General features: G+C 34.5%; 1 long non-coding RNA gene across 1 annotated transcript in view; it reads left to right on the top strand.

Annotated features, from left to right (window-relative positions):
- Positions 1–4,878, top strand: part of LOC141568296 (uncharacterized) — a 9,283-nt gene extending 4,405 nt beyond the window's left edge. Inside the window, exons 4-6 of the long non-coding RNA XR_012491416.1 lie at positions 606–629; positions 1,713–1,833; positions 4,453–4,878. This is a non-coding gene — a long non-coding RNA (uncharacterized LOC141568296). The remainder of the gene's footprint in view (positions 1–605; positions 630–1,712; positions 1,834–4,452) is intronic.
- Positions 4,879–5,796: the final 918 nt, after the last annotated feature.

Here is a 5,796-nt window from a genome sequence, read left to right as displayed (position 1 = left end):
TACAAATTGGTCATTTCAACACAGTTTATCACAGTATTTTTTGTAAAAGGATAGAAGTGGAATAAATTAAAATCCAAGAACAGAGAAAAACATAACCATAACACCAGACTTTATCAGCACAATCAATATTTGCATGTATGAAGATTTTCAGCAACTTAAAACATATTTATACAAAAACACTGGTCTTGAGCAAATATAAAATTTGACTTTTCAATTTCACTCTCCTATTCACACTGTTCGATTTTCCTCCTTTACATACACAAAAGAAATTTGGGCCAGAGTGAATTGATATTGGAATGTATCAAATTAATTACAGCAAAATTTTACTCTTCTCTCACTTTAAAAGTGCCATTAAAAAAAAAAGAAGAAGAAAGAAAAACACCTAGCTTAATGTGTCAGTTACCTAAGACACTTTGCCTCCATTTTGTTTAATCATAATATAGCAACTAAGTGCATTTTTAAATCTGGAGTTGTAAAAATCTTTATTTTCTTCTTTTCTTTTTCAAGAGTGCTGATTCATCTGAAGAGGTAAGTCACTTTCATTTACTGAAAAACTCAATAATTAAACATGTATCACAATATTAATCTCTTCTTTTTTTTAACAGAAATATCGTCATAGAGGAAGACATGTAAGTATTCCCCTGATAATGTGGTATAATAAAACATATTCTCTTAGTATTATTATAAAAGGAAAATCAATACTTGTCTCTGAACATATCTATATAATGAATGGCTAAAGTATACATTGAGTTTATTTATTTTTATATACTGGTAAAGGACCCATTCTTCTTGTGTACTGGTAGTATTTGCATGGAAACTCATAATGCCACCTTGAAGAAATCAATTGTTCTCTCAGAATGTAAGTAACTTTTTGTGGTAAATAATTGCCTTGGCCTAAAGAACAGCTGAAATTCTAATTCTATTAAGCAAAATATATGACTAATGGAACATAGAGACTGCTAAAAACACGGCATATAAATTTTCACAATCTGATTCTTTTGAAGGGTGATGAAGTAATTTGGTTAAGTTAAACTGATCTTGTTAAATAAGATAGAAAATATTATTTATTTAATATTTTTCTTAATAAAAAGACCTTAATATCTCATATTATTTTGACAAGGCCTCAATGTGATAAGGTCTCAAAAATTCTTTTTTTCCAATAGTTTCAGGTGTACTAATATATTACTTAGATGAATTTTAGTATGGCACCAAATTAAAAGATGCAGAAGGAGGGATTGTGAATATTGCAATTAACAGAAGCGAATATAAAGAAAGCAGGAGTTTTAAGAGACGGTGAATTCATAGTAAGTCAGAGTCCAAAGCAGCCATTCCACCTAATCTGGAATTAGCAAATTCCTCCTCCTTGGAAAATTTAAGGATCGGCAAAGTAGGAGCTTAAAGGTAATATTATAAAGAACATTTAAACATTATGCAAGTGGTTGGCTATAATTAATAGCTCCAAATTTATTATAATGCAACAAAATTTTCAACAAACAATAAAACAGTAAACACTTATTTTCCCTTTTTTAAAAAAATTGTTTTCTTATAAAAAAGTGAAAAGCTAACTAAAAATTTGAAAACAATCATGTAGATGACCTACAAGTTCCCACCAACTTTAACAACCGAAGTTTCTAATGAAAAATATTTGTGAAATATTTACAGTGTCATTGTCTCAATTCTCTGCAATTTCTTCTCTCCTTTGATGTATACAGAGGTTTCCCCCCCCATACTATTACCCATATCCACAACCGTATCCATCTTCATACCCATATCCATATCCATATCCATATCCAGTGGCTTATGGTGGTCAGTAAGCACAGGACATGATCACAGGTAAGCCACATTTCTAGTGACATTTTTTTGTTCTCCAGAAATGTCCGTGGTGATAGTTAAAACAAGGAAAAGTAAAAGAAAGCCATCAAACCAAAACCAGCCTTGGTTTAAGCAATGTAGCCATGTGTAGCTCTCCTAAAGTGAATGTATTCATCTAAATGCTTCCAAAAGAAAACTTCTGTCCTGGTATGGTTACAGGTGGGGCTTTGCAGATAGGAACACCTGTGTTTGTATCCTGGTCCAGACAACTACTAGTTTAATGACCTTGAATTATTCCTAATCTTTTCTAAACTTCAATTTTATCATGGACAAATAGGTATTATGACAATATGTAAGCACTTCATAGAACTGGTAAGACTATTAAAAGACATATTCCATAAAATGCCCTTGATTAAAATTATTTATAATTGTTACTGCACGATGTCCTGCCACTAATCTTTGCCTGGATATTGTTTAAAACATGTCCTTCTAAAATGTAATCTTTGGAGCAGCCACAGCAGAAACACCATGGGGGAACCAGTTAGAAATTCAGAGTCTGAAGCCAAACCCAGACACATTCAATCAGAATCTGCATTTTAATAAGATTTCTATTTGATTCAGAACTCAATAAAGTTTGAGAAACTTTGTCTTGGGGATTCTGTGAGCAATTAATATTGGGACCACTGCTCTAATAATAATACCAACACAAAGATAAGAGAACATTACCAACTTACTTTTAAGAAGTGAATTTTATCTAAAACAATATTAAGTATCCAAATTCCATGAAAGGTTAAATATTTCACTAAAAAATATAGCTGTTCTGCAAATCACAGTTGAAACAGTTCCAATAGATTTCAGTTATTTTTAAATGGATGTGGAAAATTTATTCAAATTGAATTCCCATTATTAACAAGGTAAAGAGTCTGAACTTCACTCCTTAGGCATTGGTAATACCTGATAGTTGATCAAGGAAGGGTATATTAAAACTCTTTGGGAGAGACAAATACAGTGAAATGTGTATGCCATATTTAAGAGGAGGGGCAGACGAACTGAGATAATCTGGTGATAAAAAGACTTAAAAGAAATAGGAGAAAGAAGCCTAAGAAAAGGCAATCAATAGATTTGATGATGGATTAAATGAAAGACCAAATCAGGGAAGGAGAAATGGATGCAAGTTGTCAGAAATGGATAAGCAAATCAAAGTGCTAAGCAAATGGGACTTTCAAAAAAGAGACAAAGCTCTGCTGTTGTCCATCTCTTTCTTTAGGGAGTTTTTTGTTTTGTTTTGTTTTGGTTGGGGCATTTTGCTTTGTGCACACATTTTGCTTGGTTTAAGTAAGGGTCATTAAAGATAACTTGGCAATGCTGATTTTGAAAGTGAATAGCATTCAAATTGAAAAGCCAAGTGGGCTGACATGAAAACTGAACCTCATGTGAGAAGTGACAAATGGAGAAAAAAATATGATAGACATTCAAATTCAATAAAATTTTCACTATTCATTCAATGTTTCTTAAGTCCCTGAAGTTCATACAAGGAAAAGTTATACTAGTATGGTGTGTAATTAGTTTTGCCTCAAGATTTAAAGCCATGGAAATATGAATTCTTTAAAAGGTCATAAAGAAACAATTGGAAATAAATACTTTTTCTTGTGATATTATTTTAGGAATAGGGGTCCAGCCAAAATTGGTATTTAATCAGTCATCAGATGTTTCTGGACCAGATAGTGAGCATGCAGTGAGGCCACTGGGGATGTAAATACCATTAATTCAGTCTCTGTGGCTGACAGCTTAATATCTACTTACAAAGATGGATATAAAATAGGCAATCATCAGTCAGAATATTATTTGATAATGAAGTGATATGATTTGGATGTGTTATTGAGGCCTATTGTACAAGATGGACTATGGCAGGTATGGTGACAGGGAGTATTGACAGACCATTGGGAAACTGAGACAGGAATTAAAGATGAGAAATACGGGCTTGAACTATAAAAGAAATAGTAGAGATAGTAGCAATTTATTCTAAGGTAGTCTGATAATATAAGTACTTCTAAGTTATTTTAGTAAAGCTTTTTTGATGTAAATGATTTTAACCAAGGTATGGTTTTTGGTCAAGGATCCTTTGTCATGTCAAATAAAAATAAATCCAAACTTTTTTCAGAACAGGGAGACACTTTTTTCAGAACAAAGTCCATTGGCATGGGGAAAGTACTCAAATTTCAGAAATCTGCAAGCATGTCAAAATCAAACTGGAAAAGGTTTTTTTTTTTAATAAGGTAGGGGCAGCTAAACAAAGATTAGTATAAACTTTTAAGGGAAAGGTAGGCAAGCATGAGGAAATGACCAGTAGGAAAAAGTGTCCACTGTGGTCAGCGCTCTCTCAGGATAAGCTGACAAAGGGGGCAAGTTCTACGTTTTGGTGCTCATTCAAGCTTTGGGACAAGCGGAGTTCGGGGGCCCAGAGCAGCATGACTATCATTTGGTGGAGACAAAGCAGGGGGTAACAAATGCGCAATGTGAACACTTGGTCAGACACAAAGGAATCGATCTGGATATAACTCAAAACCAAGAAAGCATAATGGTATTAGCAATGACTTACTCTGTAACTTAATAAAAAGAACATTTTCTCTTTCTCCACAGGCTTGGTGAGAAGTACTTTTTGATCTCTACTTGTGATGATTCTTCCTACTCAAAAATGATTTCACCCATCTAGCAAAACATTATCAGTTCTCATCTAATAAATATATCCAAAGTGCTTCAAAAAGTATTTTATAAAACTGTTTTTAAAACTAGGTATTATTTGTATTCTTTTATGTATTGGACTGGAATTTAAAAAGAGTTTGACCAACAAATAATGTTTCTTGTACAAATTCCAGCTTTCAATAAACAAATAGAAAAAAAGGAAAAGTCAATCAAGTAATGTTACATGAATAACAGACACCTGAGATCAATGATCAATATTTCTAAAACAGTAGTAATGATAATCTCTGGACAATTTGATTGTTTTCTGTACTTTTCTCTGTATTGAAGTATCATAAAATTAAAAAAAAAAAAAAAAACCATGCACAATAAAGTGATCTATCAAGCATATGCCAGATTCTCTACTGTATTTATTTCCTAACACTGCCAAAACTAAGTACCAAAACCGGTGGCTGAAAAACAACAGCAGAGTCTTGCTCTTCTGATAGCTCTAGGGTACAGTCTGTTTTGGTCTCTTCCTAGATGTCATGCAGGGTGTCATGTGGGGTCTCTGGTCCCGCTCCCCACATAAGCACGCAGGACATGATGAGGCCAAAAAGAAACACCCATGGAGCCATAGATAGGGAAGTCATACCACTATATTTCCACTGCGGCTAGGTTGGAGACACAGGAAGCAGGAGCCACACGATCCGCAACCCGCCTTCCGCTTCTCTGCCACCAACCTCACTTGCTAAGTGCAAACTGCCTCTCTGCAATACGCAAGCCACACTCCACAATTGCTAGCTTATAACTAGCACGGCAGTTAACTAGCTTATAACACCATGGCAGTTATATAGTGGCTAATGGTGAACCGATAAGAGTGATGGCCAACTAGTCACAGCTGATGACCACCTACTACCCGAGCTAGCACCTTTCCACGTGAGGCCAAGAGCCTGGAAACTGCTCTCTGGGACTCTGTCCCCACACTAGATTCTGGCATTTATGGACGATGCTTGACCTTCCTTGGTTTGTAAATGCATCACTTCAATTTTTGTCTCTGTTGTTACAAGGTCGTCTTCCCTCTGTCTCTCCTGGGAAAGACAACAGTCATATTGGATTAAGGACGTACTATACTCCAGGATAAACTTGTCTTAATTAACTACATGTGCAGTGACCTATATTTCCAAATTAGCTCACATTCTGAGGTTTTTCGGGTTAGGATTTCAGCCTATTTTTGGGGGAGGGACACAATTGAACTCATGACACCTATCTTTATCTTGATTCTCGATAACATTTCTCTGCAAT

This window comes from Rhinolophus sinicus, linkage group LG02 (assembly GCF_036562045.2).
Source record: "Rhinolophus sinicus isolate RSC01 linkage group LG02, ASM3656204v1, whole genome shotgun sequence".
NCBI classification, from domain to species: domain Eukaryota; kingdom Metazoa; phylum Chordata; class Mammalia; order Chiroptera; family Rhinolophidae; genus Rhinolophus; species Rhinolophus sinicus.
This window is presented reverse-complemented; position numbering and strand designations above follow the sequence as displayed.